General features: G+C 37.2%; 1 protein-coding gene across 11 annotated transcripts in view; it reads right to left on the bottom strand.

Annotated features, from left to right (window-relative positions):
• Epb41l2 (erythrocyte membrane protein band 4.1 like 2) overlaps window positions 1–17,424 on the bottom strand; it is a 229,656-nt gene that overhangs the window by 119,543 nt on the left and 92,689 nt on the right. The window lies entirely within an intron of this gene.

Raw genomic sequence — 17,424 nt, 5'->3', positions numbered from 1 at the left:
TTTTAAAATAAAAACCTTCCCTTTTATTCAGTTTAATTTTTTTTTTTTCTTTTGGTCTTTTTGAGACAGGGTCTCCTTGTTGCCCCAGCTGTCCTGGAACTCACTATGTAGACCAGGCTAGCCTTGAACTCACAGAGATCCACCTGCCTCTGCCTCCTGAATGCTCGGATTAAAGGCATGCTCCACCACGCCAGGCCATAATGTGCATTTTTATTACTTCTATTTATTCTGCTTTCCTATCAAGCTGCTCTGAGTCAGCAAACAATCTGATCCCATTCACTACAGCCAAGTCTTAAAGGCTGAAAAAAGAAAGGTCTTTTCCAACTACAAAAGGAACACTTTAGATATTTCAATGAGCAAAATGTGCCTTGTACAAATAGCAGGTAAACTGTAATGAAATTGTATGAGAAGATTTATTGGAAGTAAGTTTTAGGAACAGCTCCGAAAAGATATCTCTGTTAACCTATGCAAATACAAAACTTCAAAGTCATTCCATATAATGAAAGCAAATTTTTATTATTTTCATTGCATGAAAAAAGCCAATTGAAAAATTTTAGTAGACCCCATTTTATTCAATTCAAAGTCCTTTATTCATACTAAGTTTTTGCCTTCTTTATTTAAATTTTTTTTTTTTACATTTTCACACATTTTTTGTGTGTCGTATGCAGAAGTGCATGCACCAAGGCAAATGTATGAAGGGCAGAGGACAATTTGCAGGAATTGGTTCTCCCAACTATGTGGGTTGGTTCTGGGTATTGAACTCAAGCTGTCAGACTTGGCAACAAATATCTTTTTTTAATGTAGCTTTTTGCTACTCTAACATTCCCCCCTCTGAAGAGGTAACCCTAAAATCTTTTAGGGATTAGATAAGAGCTCCCAAATACTTTGGACATTTTTGGCCTTTGGAATAGAGTATGTTGCTAAGAGGCCTAAGGACATTTTGACTTTTAGCCAAGAAACTGGTTCCTTTTCTTTGGGGTCCTTTTACCCTAACTGCCTAGCCAATTCCTACCTCCTATTCTTATCACACCATCCTCTGAAGATGTTACCCAAATTGCCGATAGGGAATCGGGATGCAGACCACTCTGACTTCTTCCATGCTGAACAGGGATGCAGGGTGAGGCAACTGGGGTACCCCTTCAGTGGGTCTATCTAAAAGAGTTATCCAAATTGTATAACTCTTATCTGTAGGGGGAAAAGAAAGTCCTTGACTGGTGCCTTAAGAGATGTGTAAGAGAAGTAAAGGCAAGAGCAGTCAGCATTACAAGTTCTAGACAGGGAACCAGAAAGTCAAAACGGGGCAAATTTCAAATGTTTATATCAGAGTCCATTGGAATTTCTTGATGAGAGCTTCCAAAAGCATCCCTCCATTGGGTTCCTCCTCATTTTTCTTTTGTCTGCCAAGGCTGGACTCAAGAGTGATGGACTCAGGATTTGGCAATAAACATCTTTACCCGCTGATTCATCTCACTTAGCCCTTAAATATATTTTAATAAATATTGGAAGTATGATTACAAGTGTGTTACAACATACTTATATTAGCCCCAGACATTTTTCTGAAATATATTGCTCTATAGAATGGAGAAATCTGCCAGTCACTGACCTGTAGCACTAGCTCCAGTGAACTAGGCTACACTGGCAGATCGCCAAATTCCAGCTCATATATCTCCTACCATGTCTGTGCCTCCCATCCTCTTCTCTTAAGCTGTACACTACCCCCATAGACAGAACTGTGCCCCCTAAAATTTGTACTTTGAACAAAACTAAAACTCTCAGTGTGGTGGTATGTAGAGGTGGAGTCTTTGACAAATAACAAACCCAGGATGAGGCCAGAGAGGGGAGGTTCTAATAATAAAATTAACACCTTTGTGAGGAAAAACACCAAAAAGTCTGCACTAGTTGACTTGCAACATCATAGCCATCTGTCTACAAACCAGGAAAAGGCCTCACCACACTGGCACTTCCAACTTAGACTTAGAACCTCCAGAACTGTGAGAAAATAAATTTCTGTTGTTTCAGTCACCTGGTTCATGGTATTTTGTTATGGTACTGTGACTCATAACAGTGGAACCAATGCTACTGCTCAGTTCTTGCTAGCTTCGAAAGTAATAATCTCACTCATAAAACATGTATAATTCTCATTGTTTGAAGAGGGATTAAGAAAATTACGTACAAAGCATAGTAACTTTTGTGGCATTATGATTTAGAAGCAGAATCCAAAGAAATTAAACATGTAAGTAGTATAGCCAAAATTTGTCCAAGTTTTGTCTGCTTCAAACCAGTAAATTTTACTGTCTCTATTATCTCTGTTAATTTTCTGAACAGTAAACTTAGTCTAGACAAGTGAAATATTCAATAGGTTATTGACAGAAAATTAACAAATAGGTCAAGTCACAAGTTAAATTATTTGTTTTTAGCAAGATTATAAACACATTCAAAGTACAAAAAATATACAGGCTGAAACTCAGCTATATGCTTATTGTTAAACAGGTATTTGTATCTGTTACATGTGACTTGGGAAAAAATGCAATTATTTTGAAAAAACTGAAAATTGGAAGGTTCATCCTTAAAACGCAATTTGTGTAAATAGTCAAAAGAATTGTTTGTTAGGGAACAGAACATTTTCCTTCATTTCTTTTATTACTATATGAGTTTATGTAGAGTTTTATCTTAAACTCAAGATAACTTCACTTTTAAAAATGGTCCAATGTCCCACAAAAAGTGAAATGAAATAAGATACAGAGGCCAATTAGAGTGGTACAGGCCTATAAGCCCAGCACTCAGGAAGGCTGCCACAGGACCGCTGTGAATCTGAGATTAGGCAGGGCTACACAGCAAGGCTGGTTCCAAAACCAGAGAACTCAATAACCTGATGGGTTACTCAAAGCTCCAAAACCATAAAGTATAAGGACTCAATGTAAAAACAGTTATCAATGTCACAGAAAAGATAACAGATAAGGCAAAATTCCTTTAGCTGTCAATGTCTCTATTCAGTCAGCCTTCCTCTCAGAAGTGATCATCACCTGCCCCACCCCCAAAAAAGATGGGGGGAGACAACACACACCAATGACAGTATACACAATCACAAATATATACAATCTAATATCCTGGCATGACCCTAAAACCACTTAAGAAGTTTTCAGAAATAAAGCACTTTCTTTTTAATACAATTGATGGTGCTGATACTCCAATACTCTCATCTACCAATCATCATAACGATTATACCCTCTGAACATGGTGGAGAAGTTTTATGACTCTTCAAGTGATGCACTTAGTTGGTCTAAAAGATTTTCTAAAAGTCTACACTTCCTAGGATCATTGCTATGGATACATCTTATGATAGCTGAAGGCAGAAAGGAGGAAGCGAAAAGACCATTCTCCACTAGGGCCTAGGCTCCAATGTACAAGTTGTCTTTTAACCATACACCACCACAATTTACTTTCTCTCAGGTTCTAAATGCAGAATAATCTGTTGATGAGTAATCAGGAAAACTTCACTAAACAGACATCTTGGCAATATTATACTCACATGTTCAATTACATTAAGCATAAACATTTCATAAAATGTAGTATTTACACATCTGCAGACTCTGGGAAATATATAATATGATCCAGATTTCTACTAGGGAAAGGAGAAAATGCGGGAGCAAGTACAAGGGAAGGGAAAAGATAAAGGGGCAAAAAACCACATAAATACATAATTACATGTACAAGGTGCTAGGTTCAATTCCCCAACACTGCCCCAAAACAAAAGAAAATCCCAAGACTAAAGATAGTAGTTAAAATTTTCTAATTAAAAATATTACTGCTTTTACAACATATTCCAACAAAGTACACAATTAGACTGATACAGCAATCCAGCAAAGGTGTGTTTTCTACTCTATTTTACAAATGTCAAAAGACAAAAATAAAGTTTGTTTAAAGGACTTAATTAGCTTTTGGGTAGGGGGTTCTGGAATAGAGCAGCACCTCAGTCTACAAAATAAATGTGATAATGAGCTGGCTTTACAGACACAAGAGGCTAGGGTAAGCAGAAACAGAACAAAAACGCTCATGCTTTCAAAGTTAACCATCCTCACAGGGTTAATGAACAGAAGGGACTTCTCAGTAAGCAGCTCAGGTAAACTGATTAGTTACTGTGACTCTCCTAGGGGGTTGTGGTTTTCTGTTTGCTTTGGTTTTGAAATCTGGTCCTTTTCAGGGTTCAATCTGATTAGATGGCACCTAGCAAAACTCCACACAGCTTTGTTCTGGTCTGCTGAGGCTCAGTTGTAGGAGGCTCTCCAAACCAACAGTGCCTATAATTTTTATTTGAAATGCCAAAGAAACATCTGCTGAGCTCCTCACTGGTATCAGACACTAGTTTAGTCCCAAGAGCCTAGGGAGAGAAGATCCTTCCTTATACAGGGAACACGAAGTCCAGCAGGGAAGAGAGACACATAGACACATCATTAGACACATGTAATAAGAGTTGTAAGACAGGAATAGGAAGAGTGAAGCACATGTAGCCAACTCCCTTGGGAAGTCAAAGAGTTACAAGCCTACAATGTTAGGCTCATTCTTCTCACACTCTTAAGTGAGCAGGTGCTAGCCACTGTTAGGCAAGCAGTAACAGTACCATCTTGATGAAATAAAATCACCTACCACAAAGTCTGCCACATACAGAGCAAAAACAAAGGTCTTGCTAGGCACTGTGCAATGTTCTACATATGACAGAGCAAAATGGAATTTAAAGCCCCCCAAAAAGCCTCAGTGTTCGTGTACCTCTACCATGACCTTTAGTAGATGGGGAATTAGAAGCCCCCAAATTATAATTCTCTAGATTGCATAGTAAATCAGAGGCAGAACTAACCAGGCTAGGTAACAAATTCTTTCATAATCTCAATTCCCTGCCCTATAGTGAACTGCCCAGCCTAGATGAGGAGGAAAAAGAAAGACACACCTGAAGGAGAGAAAAGGGAAACTTTACTGTTACCCAATGACCAAGAAACAAACTGCTCTGAGACTAGAAATGCAGCTCTAAAACACCTCCCAATCTCTGAATTCAAGAAAAAGCCAACACCTTCACAAGGAAGGTAAAGGGCCATTGTTAAAATCCCCTTTTTTTTAACCTGAAAGAAAATTAAACTTACATTCAAAAGGCTTGGCTTAGATAATATTCTCATATTGCCATTTCACAAAGTCTATAAATGAAGTTTTCAGCGGCTAACATCTATAGCAGAGTTGTGGTAAAGTACAAAGCGTTAAATAAATGAAGGGAAAGTACTGTTAAAGAATTTCAAGTGACCAAAATTTTATCCAGACTTTTTTCTCTGAAATGACTGACTGAATTTTTAGTTAAGCTTTATTTTTAAAAAGAAAAATATTAAATTCAACAATCCCCCTATTTATTATTTTCTTCCTCAGTGTGTAAGAAGGAAAACTATTTTCCCAACCTAACCCAACTCCCATAATTCCCCTTCAATCTATTCTCTCCTGTCTTTTAAAATAGCCACCACTGGGACTGCAGAGATGACTTAGTAAACTGTCTGCCACACAAGCAGGAGAACCTGAATTTGGACCCTCAGCATCCACATAAAAGTTGGCAGCAGTAGTATACATCTATAAGCCTAGTGCCTGAAGGGAGGAAGAGACCTTAGAGCTTAATAACCAGCCAGCCTAGCCAATTCATGAGCTCCAGGTTGAGCGAGAGACCCTGTCTCAAAAAACAAGATAGAGGGGCTAGAGACAGTTAAGAACACTGGCTGCTCTTGCAGAGGATCTGGGTTTGGTTCTCAGCACCCACATGGAGGCTAACAACTGTCTGGAACTCCAGTTCCATAGGATCCAACACCCTCTTCTGGCCTCTGTGGGCACTGCATACACATGGTGCACATATATACATGTAGGCAAAACACTCATACACATAAAATAAAAATAAGTAAATCTTTAAAAATAAATAAGGTAGAGATCAACTGAGGAAGACAGTCAAGGTCAACCTCTGGCCTACAAAGGCATGCACAGACAGACACATGCACACATATCCACATTCTCACAAAGCACATGCATACAACACATAAACACACACAAAGAAAATAGAACACTATTTCAAAGAGGTCATACCAGAACCATGTAAACAAAGCCCAAAAGATGGTTCAATGGGTAAAGACACTTGTTGCCAAAGCCTGGCAAGCTGAGTTCAACCCCCACAGATTCATATGATAGAAAGACAGAATAGATTCCTACAAATTGTCCTCTGACCTTCACATTCAAGTTCCCCCATACCCACACTCAAACTAACTGTAAATAAATAATAAAATAAAAAGCAAGTCACAGAAAACTGAGCATTGACTGCTCCTATGAAGTGAAGCTGGGGAAACATGAAGGTTCCTAGCTTCAATTCAGCATATCCTGGGAAAGTGAACCCTATCTGGGGCCCTATCTGTGTCACCTGCATCACCATCACCTTCTGCATATACATGAAACCTGAAATAGTATAGATACTAGTTTGAAAACTCAGTATGCTTCCACTCACAACTCTTTTATCTTGAAACTACAGTTCTGCTCACTTATTTCCATAGCTCCTCTTAAAACATTATTACTGAAATGTGAATTATGGAAGAAAACTCTAACTACTAATATGTTCTCAATTCAAAGGCCCATCCATCCAAAACAATAAGCAAAAACATTATCCAACATGTTCATCATTTCTTCTGTCTATGAGATCTTGATTTTAGTTTTGTATATTGAGGTTTGCTAAAATCTGTTTATTCCATGAGGAACTATTCTTTGCTTGCTGATAGCTGCTGAGGATACAGATCTGTAAAAAAAAACATGGTTCAGGCTGTATGAGAGAAGGGTATTTCAATAAATAACTGCACTGTGGAGAGAGTAAGAGCTATAATGCAGGCATAAACAACTAACAGTGACTGATGCTTCCCAAGATAACCCAAAAGCTGACCTTGAAGTGTAGAAAGTAGTAGTGAGCAGATTATAAGTGGGTATAAGTACATTCTGCAGGGTGGGAACAGTAAGGAAATGGCATAGACCCATTAAAGATAAACGTGCTATAGAGAACGGTGAGTACTTCATCTCCTGGAACAAAGGGTGGGTAGTGGAGATGGGAAAACGGAAGCAACAGCCAAACAATGCATGTTCAGTATGCTGAACTCAGATGTTTTTACTCTATCCTGTAGGCAACGGAAAATAATATTAACTTTGTATTTCTGGAGGATTACTTTGGCAGTCATTTGAGAACAAGTGATACAATGAAAGGAAACTGGTTAGGATGATGCTCCAGTGATGCAGGACATACAGCGGGGGCAACAAATGTGTAAATAAAGAAGTTGGAATCCATAACTATTTAGAAAGCAAAATAGACAGAACTTAATAATGAAGTGGATTGTTGAAGTAAGAAAGAAAATAGTTTCCAGGCTTCTGGAATCAAAAGCAAAATCTAATTTTCATGGCATTTGGACTGAACATGATACCCAAGTGGAAAGTGAAAAGGCTAACTAGAGATGTGTGTTCAATGGCAGAGGCTGGGTTTCCATATGAAGATTAGAACTACTTGGCCAGTGTTATCAGAGGTGGATGGAATCTCTGAGCAAGGGAGAGTAAGAAAAATGCTTATAATAAATTCCCAGGTAGACAAAGAAACCAACCTCAAGAAAAATGAACAAAACAGAGAAATAGTGAGCTGGGCATGGTGGTGAACACCTTTAATTCCAGCACTCAGGAGTGTCCAAGTCAGGCAGATCTCTGTGAGATTGGGGTCAGCCTGGTCTACAAAGCAAGTTCCAGGCCAAACTCAGGCTACAAGGAGAACCATCTCAAAAACAAAAACAAAACAATTAGAGAGAAATGGTAAGAGAGGAGAGTTTAGCTGGAAGAAATAGCCCAAGAGGCACAGGAAGATTGTTCCAGGTACCCAGTAGCATTAAGAAATGTCAGGACATTTCTGGTAATCTCAATAAGAAAGCTCAGTGCAAGTGGGAACACAAAAGCCAAATGGCTAAGAAAAATACTAAGAGAAAGGGGTTAGCAAGGATACTGAACCTCTGAAGGCTGGCAATGGAGAAGTGGAAAAGAACAAGTAATAACCATCAAAAACTACATGGTTAAGGAATGATGACTGTGTACAAGAGAGGTCTATGTTGTTTGGTTTGGTATAGGCTTTGTTTGCTTGCTTGTTTTTGTCTTTTGTTTTTTAAGACAGGGTCTCCCTGTAGCCTTGGCTGGCCTGGAATTCACCATGTATACCAGACTGGCCTCTATCTCACATAGATTCACCTGCCTTACAAGTGCTAGGATTAAAGGCATATGTCACCATGCCCAGCTTTGGTATAGGTTTTTGATGACAGAAACAAATAAGGGATGGGTTTAAGACACAAAGGGGAAATAAAGGGAATGGACAGTAATTCAGAAGAGACAGAGGAAAAGAATCAAAACTCACAAAGAATTTAATGTTGCATAGTAAGAGGGATATCCCCATCCTACAAACCAAAGGGGAACAACAGAAGGAGATCACAAGGGCTGGGAAAGAAAGCTAGGAAGACAGGAGTGGATCTGAAGCCCTGTTCTCCACTTAAGTAACTTTAAAGCATTTTCGAAAAGGAAAAAGGTTTGAAGTTTTAGAAAGGGGGCAATTTGGGAAAAAATATTGTGAATCTCAGAATCAATGACAATCCTTGCAGCATGTACATATACATAAGGCTCAAAATTGGTTAGGTTGAACAATATTCAACAAGAGAAGGCATTGTTTTGTTTTGTTTTTTAACTTTTCAATGTTTAGAATTTCCTGATTAATCTTTAATATAAACTTGATTTGTAAATATCTATGTAAGTATCTATAAACTACCCAGATAAACAGAACGAGTGCCGATGTGCTTACCAGTGAAAAGACAGAGAAGCTAAAAGAGAGTTCACTGACACTGTAAGGTTGGAGGAAGGGTGATTTGTTTTCCTCGTAGTGTTTGCCAAAGACCTGACTAAATTTATTTTACGAGATACAATAACTACAACTGTAATTCCTAGTCTTAAGCTGTGAAGACTACGTCTCAATAAAAGGCCAGTTTAAAGACGAAGCAATGAAGACCAACCCTGACCCCCAGCACCCATAAGAACATGTGAAAGGTTAAAACAATGCTCCTTTATAGAGTTGAGTCCTTTCCAGGGTGGGCCTTTAAGACACTCTGACAGTGCACACAAACACTATTTCTGGAACAGAACCAAAACAGCACAGCTGCAGGACATCTTCCACTAAAGTTGTAACTGACTCAATAGCGGCTCTTCGCTTTAGCAAAAGTGGCTATAAAAGCCAAAAGCAGGGCAATTTTCCCCTACAAACTGTTTAATTGAGCCGCTTTCTCCTAACCAAACTATAGCTTTAGTTTAAAAAAAAAAAGTTAACACGCACAGTATATTCATTTTAACTTATACAGAAAATGTAAAACTTTCAAAAAGTCCCTTCATATGGTTTCTATTAAGAAAAATCCCCATCTGAATTAAGCCATGAGTAAATACAGAGAAAGCTACATTTTTAAAATCAGTCTATCATCATCGCAAACAGGAAATTTGGATTTACATTGGCAGAGATGTTTTTCAAACTTCTAAGGAGTAATAATAATAAAAAATTAGATAATTTGTATTCATTAAGAATATTTTTTAACTTTATTTGTACTTATGGTATGTAGCTAATTCATGACTGCTAAGAACAAGGAAGACATGTTAAAACCCCCTTAATAACCCCACCATAAGGAAAGCAGCTCAGGAGCCCAGATAATGCTTCATGATGTATCACTGCTGCATTTTAACTACACTTCTGTAACAACGAATACTTCCATCTCCAGCTAAAAAGAAAAGAAATACTTGCTTCTCAACAATCAAATTTTTTTTTAAAAATCAAAAGTACCAACCTTCCCAAATTCCATTCCCCTTCAAAATCTGATTTCAATATGCAACAGTTGAGGTTGGTCACAAGTGTGAGTGAGTCTCATGCTTCAGAAAGGAAGTTAAAGGCAGAGAATATATAATTCTCTGACTTCTCTGACAATAATCACTCAGAATAACAACAAAAACCACAATAGTAGGAAATAAACAATTATCAACAAATGACTGCTTGGAATGCTACCTGCAACTAGCTAAACGCTACACTAAAGCTTGTGCCAAAATATAAAGAATTAATGTTCTAAAGCCAAAAGGTAAGTAAATTTCTCAGCCAAACTTTCAGACACACTTTCCAAATCTATATTGGTGCTGTTGTTTAAAAGTAAGCAAAATATTTCACTTATAGTAATGGACCTGCCTGTTTGGTAAAGCAAGCTCTCCCTAATTACAAACATCCTCATTTATATTTCAAAATATCTCTGCACAAGAAATTACTGGAGGTTAGAGTTGTGAATAGAAGAAATCTGAATATAACTTAGAAAAAAAGTTGGGTTGTCATAGTGGCATTCAAGAGCTCCAAGAACAGTCCTTCAAAGTTAAGAAGATGCAGAAAAAGTTCTGGGAGAACGGGGTGGGGGGGGGCAGCGGCAAGCAAAGGGATAACCTGAGCACTGTCACTAGATTCCAGTTATATACAAAGGTAAGTCAGGGATATGAAATATGAATCTGAGAAGGGTGAGAAGTAGTAGCTGCTTAGACATGTCACTCATTTTAAGTGAACAATGCAACAATTTTCATTATAGTCACAGATTGGCCAACTTTTAAAAACTCCAAAGCTGAATTGTGGTGGCTCACAACTGTAATTCCAGCACTTGGTAAGCTTAGAAAGCAGTACTGCTGTGAGTTCAAGACAAGCCTGGGCTACAGAGGAAGACCCTGCCTCAAAAAAAAAAAAAATCAAAACAGAAAGAAGGAAAGAGGAAAGAAGGAAACTAGCCTACTTGGTGAGTTCCAAGTCAGTGAGAGACCCTGTCTCAAAACAAATAAACCAACAATCAAAAAGCAATGGATGGCAGCTGAGGAACAATACTGAAGGTTGTTTTCTGACCTACAGAAAGAGAGAGAGGGAGGGAGGGAGGGAGGGAGGGAGGGAGGGAGTCAGCTGACTTTCTGACTCATTTTATGAGACCGATACCAAATCCAAAGACATCACAAGAAAATCACAAACTAATATCCCTATAAATAAAATCCCTGACAAAATACTAGCAAATCAAATCCATTAAAAGTATTAAGGCCAGCCTGGTCTACATAGTGAGTTCCAGGACAGCTGTGGCTACAGGGAGACCCTATCTCCAAAAGACATTAAAAAAAAAAAAAAAGTATTTTATACTACAACCAAGTAAGACTTATTCAAAGTATGAAAGGCTAATTCAATAAAGAATAACTAATATAAATAAATCACAGTAATAGTCAAATCCATTAAAAGTATTAAGGCCAGCCTGGTCTACATAGTGAGTTCCAGGACAGCTGTGGCTACAGGGAGACCCTATCTCCAAAAGACATTAAAAAAAAAAAAAAAGTATTTTATACTACAACCAAGTAAGACTTATTCAAAGTATGAAAGGCTAATTCAATAAAGAATAACTAATATAAATAAATCACAGTAATAGAAGTAAAAAGGGGAGAAACATGCGTGATCATTTAAACAGACATGGAGGGGAAGTACTTGACAAAGTCTAACATCTTTCCATCATAAACTCAACAAACTAGGAATATACAGACACTTCCTCATCACGATAAAGAATATCTACAAAAGTCTAACCGTTAACAACACACTTAAATGTAAAAAGACAGAAAGCCTTTTTCCTAGTATCAGGAAAAAGAGGATTCTTCTTCCTGCCACTTCTATTCAGCACTGTACTAAAAGTTCAGGGCAGGTGATAAGGCAAGAAAAATAAGAGAGGAAGCTAAGTTTTTTAGGCAAGAAAAATAATAAACATAATTTTTTAAAAATCATCTAAGAAGAAGCAAATTACCTCTATTTACAGGTGACATAATCTTATATTTAGAAAAACTTGAAAGAATAGTTCAGCAAAGATTAATATACAAAATCAGTTGTATTTCTACACAATGAATAACCTGAAACAAAAATGCTTCGACTTAGCTTCAAAAATAAAATACAGGGAAATAACCTTAAACAAGGAAGTAAAAGATTCATACCCTAAAAACTAGAAAACATTATTAAAAGAAAAGATGATGTAAGTAGAGGCATGATAATGTGTTAATGGAGTCAAAGGCTTAATAGTGCTAAAACAGCACTGATCTACATATCCAATCACCTATCAATATTCCAGCTGCTTTTTCCCCCAAAAAGACAAGATGATTCTAAATTTCATACAGAACTACAAGAGACCTCAAACAGCTATACTAATTTTGAAACAGAAGACCACAGTCAGACCCAATGTTAAAACTATAAGACAATAATTAAAATATTATAGCATTGGAATTATAAAGACAAATGGAACCATGAAATAAGAATAAGTCTATTCAATGAGGAAAATTTGTTCTTGTAAACAGTACTGAGACAAGAAGATATATGCCAAAGAATGACTCTAATCTCCTATCTCATCTTCTAGATAAGAATTAAGTCCAAACTATATCAAAGACCTAAATGCAGGAGCAAAAACTATGAAACTTTTAGAAAATCAAGCATAAATCTTCATGATTTTTTAAATTAAATATGATATCAAAAGCAAGAGAAACAAAAGAAAAGAAGTAGATGAATTTGACATCACCAAAATTATGTAAATACCTCTGAGCTAAAGGAAGCCATTACGGAAAAAAGAAGACAACTGACAGAACAATAGGAAATATCTGCAAACCATATATATGATAAGGGTCTAAAATCCAGAACACATAAAGCACTCTTGCAACTAAACTCGAAAACTGAGCAAAAGACTTGAACAAACATTTCTCAAAAGATTTACACAACATATTGGGTCACATGTGTTTGTAATCCCAGTGCTTGGCAGGCTGAGGAAAGATCAGGAGTTGGATATCAGCCTGGGATATCTCTAGGGTACAGAGTAAAACCCTGTCTAAAACTGCTACTAATTTTCTACCTGATTTCCAAGCAAATGAGTATTCCAAAAAAAGTACCTTACAACCAAGCTTGAAGGGGATTTTAGGTGGTAGGAGTAGCTATGGCAAGGCATCCAAAGGTGTTATAAATAGATGAAAGTCTATATAAACAGGCAGAGAGTTCAAGGTGTTTAGACATAGTAGATGGAGTCTATAGTGCCTCTGCAATTTTAAGTTTGAAAGTTGCTCAAATAATTTGGGAATAGGACGGGTTAATGAAAAGATGGAGTCTACTTTTTCAAAGCAGGTACAGAATTACCTACAGTTGGGCTGGAGAGATGCTCAGCGGTTAGGAACACTTACTATACTTTCAGAGGACCCAGGTTTGATTCCCAGCACCCTCATGGCAGCTAACAACCATCCTTAACTCCAGTTTCAGGTGATCCAAAACCCTCTTCTGGCCTCTGCAGGGTACTGCATGGACATGGTGCATTTATATACATGCAGGCAAAACACCCATATACATAAAATAATAAAGTATTTAAAAAAATAATTATCTACAGTTGTCTGATAAATATTTTTTTAAAAGTCTCAGCAGCAACTTTAATCCACCAAAGGAACACTATCTACAAAAAACTCAACAGAATAAGGTAAAGGCTAAAAATGAAGAATGGGAGGCCCAATATCAGGTCATCCATTAAGCATTTATTCACTCACCAAATAGCTACAAGCTCCTTAGGAACCAGGCAACTGTGAACACGGATGTGGTAAATGCCTAAAGCAGATGTACTAACTCCCTACTCTTCTGAACCACCACTAACCCTCTTCAATTGACTCTACCATTGTTTCCACTCCACAAAGCTGTGTAATGTTTAAACTAAAACAAAACAAAAAGTTGTGGAATGTTTAAACTAAAACCTAAAATAATTTGTGACTGGGTTATGCCTTTTCTGCCCTTATTTCTACCTCCTTCATCCACCACATGTACCACATGTAACATGTACCTAACATGGTGACATACATACTTTGATTTGTGACTGTGTTATGCCTTTGATGCCTTTATTTTCACCTCCTTCATCTACCACATCAGTAACATGTATCTAACATTGTGCATACACACAACAGGTGCACATATACACAAAATAAAATGGTAGTTATAAGGTGGGAGGCAGAGAAGCTTAACTGGGTGTGGTGTATTAAGTAAGCATTAATAAGGTCTTTACAAAACCTTTGCTTTCATAATTATTTTCTAAATTAATAAATTTAAGCTAACGACTTTCACTGTCTAGTTCATATTTCACAGTAGGAGGAACTTAATAGTAAGCATCTACATATTTTTTGCTTTCCTTCATAAATCATAACTTTAACACTACAATACTTCTGTCCCTTGACTCCTAAAACATCTACATTCTTTAAAACAATAATATCTACCTTTATCTGAGTTTTGAAACCAGCCCAAAAGTGTGTGTGTGTGTGTGTGTATTTCTCTCTGATAGTTTTTAAGACAAAATCATGGCCAAAAATCCTCAATAAACATCTTGATGCATTCCACAAACTGCTAAAGGGTAGAAGGAATATGAAGATACATATATGCCTAACTTTTTCTCTTTGCTTTCTCTTCAGAAAGATTTAGTCTTTGTAAAAGCATGAAAAATGTTTTAATACTTTTGAGAATACTGAAAAGTTCACATCCATGGTTACAATTTGTTTCTCTTGGATCTAAACATAAACCCACCCATTGGCTTCAGAAAAGTGCCTGGACACAAATCTTAGGAGAGTGATACTTCCTAGAAGTTTCAATGAGAAAAATAATAATAATTTTTAAAATTCTTTCCATAATAGGAAAGCCAATAGCAGACAGTACAAATGTTCTTTTGAATTAATACCAATTTGTAAAACTCTATTCTTTAAAAAGACATATTCATTCATTACCATTTCCTGATAAATTTATAAATGGACTTGTACTGTCACATATTTGATGCAAGAGTCCATTAAATACTAAGCAAAATAATTCAGTAAGACAAAAACTGTATGCATAGTTTGGCAATATCCAGTTCCCAGCATGCCTCTTTTTCCACTAAATACTACAGAAAATGACTCCCCCACAAGTAACCAATCAGATTCCAAGAAGCAATGACTATAATCCTCTTCAGCCTAACATAGCATGCACCTGGTGTGCAGTAGGTAGTTAAGGAACATTTGAAAAATTCAAGAGCAACTGCACTTAATTCATTAAGTAATAACAGTTACTACCAAATCCCACTTTAAAGAAAAAAAATTTTCGTGTCTCTTCATCTAGGCTCACTTAAGTGTACTTTCTCTGAATGTACTACTGACATTACCATTTTAAATTCTTAGTACCAGATTACCCTACGGTGAATTCAGCAGCTGCATCTTCTTACTCAACTTTGAAAATCCTCAGCCTGACACACAGTAAAACTGGTTACATGTATGCCTCGTGATACAGCAGCAAATACCAAAGCCAGCCCCTCAATTTAGCATTCTCAAACAGTATTTTTTGTAGAAATTTACTATCAAGCATTTGACCCCAGGCGTCGTTAAAATAAGTAACATCAGTAAAAAGAAAAAAAAATTCATGCCACAAGATTTTACTAAAGAGAACTATAAGGTTTATGAGAGCTGAAAATTAAGAAGTTAAAGAAATATGAAACATGGTTTTCTTGGGTCAAGGAAATTAAGAATCCTCCTGAAAACCCAGAATGTTTTTTTCTAAAATGAAAATATGTGTAATTACATCTCTCTCTTCCAAAATAATACTGTTAGGGGTATAGTTCATAGGCAAAGCACCTGCTAGTAGGTTTGGCAGAGCCTACTACTAAGGATCAAAACTGAATTCTTCAATCAAACAAAGCCCGGGTTGGTTCTCACGCAGGTCTGCAGCCTTCTTTTGCTTCCCATTCCCAGCCACACACCCTTCAACATGAAATGCATCTCCATGCTTCCATATATTACTGTAGACTTCCTTCTTAGGTCTAAACTGTCTACTGCCCATATCTACAACTGAAAACAAACAAAAATCCAACATAAGCTTCTAGATCTAAGGTTAAAAATAGGGAGTAGGGACCAAGGATAGTGGTGCACACCTTTAATCCCAGCACTCACTACTGACTAGGGCTAGAAGGAAGCAAAGCTAGAAGAATGAATAGTCCTGTGTTCTATGAGGCAGAGGATGGTGCATCACTGTGAGATGGAGACCAGCCTAGTCAACAGAGCAAGTTCCAGGCCAGCTGGGGCTACGTAGTGAGATCCTGTTTTTAAAAAATATGGAGTAGATGACAAAAATCTAATACCTCTATTACTGATTTTTAAGCCACAAAAAATCAGAATGAAACTCTGGCTTGAAGGAACCCAACAGTTATTTGTGAATTCATGGTACATATACTCACAAATCTTACAAGGCTATGAGAAAAAATATCTAGCAGATGAAATACCAAGCCAGTCAAATCTACCACTAGCAGAATAAAGGCAGGATATGTCAAGAAGAGATACTAAAATGAGTTAAGCATAGTATAACACATTTTCAAAATGATCCTAAGATATATACCATGGTAAGGGGAAGCAAGTCCTCCCTGTATGCAGAACCAATGACAGGAAGATTTAATCAAGAATTACAAGAGACAAGTGAGGACCCAAACTGCACAGCTCCCACTCACCTAGTCATCTACCCCATGACCTACAGAATGTGATGTGGCCATGCAGCAGAGCAGGGCAGAATGGCAGACCTAACAATGGTGCTCACTACTGACCAGGGCTAGAAGGAAGCAAAACTAGAAGAATGAACAGTCCTGTAATCTATGAGGCAAAACAGTCCCTCCAGAAGGAGCAGATCAAATGCTGCTCTATCGTTTGCCCTGGGGAAAACAAGGGCTGGGCCTGCAGTTGTGTCGCTGAAAACTGAACTAAGACACACGAGAAGTATGTATGACTATATGCATTGAAGGAATACGCACTTATATACAATAGACATATAGAAGTTTGTATGAGTATGCATATGTGTGTATCTATGCACATGCACATATAAAGCAAAAGGGTAAAACCAGCCCTCATAAAAATCAACTTAGCTGCCATACCTACCTTCTCCTTTGTCCTAACCTGCCTAAATCTTTCCTCCCTCCATGGTCAATCCTAATTTAATGTTTTTGACTAATTCTATTCAACAATAGACATATAGAAGTTTGTATGAGTATGCATATGTGTGTATCTATGCACATGCACATATAAAGCAAAAGGGTAAAACCAGCCCTCATAAAAATCAACTTAGCTGCCATACCTACCTTCTCCTTTGTCCTAACCTGCCTAAATCTTTCCTCCCTCCATGGTCAATCCTAATTTAATGTTTTTGACTAATTCTATTCAAGGAGCCTGGGTTCAGTCATAATTTGGAAACACCTCATATCTCATCTCTCCTTCCAATCCTTTCCTATCTCCTTCTAGTCTCCTTGGTTATTTTATTTT

This window comes from Nannospalax galili, unplaced genomic scaffold (assembly GCF_000622305.1).
Source record: "Nannospalax galili isolate Female #2095 unplaced genomic scaffold, S.galili_v1.0 scaffold186, whole genome shotgun sequence".
Classification (NCBI taxonomy): Eukaryota; Metazoa; Chordata; class Mammalia; order Rodentia; family Spalacidae; genus Nannospalax; species Nannospalax galili.
This window is presented reverse-complemented; position numbering and strand designations above follow the sequence as displayed.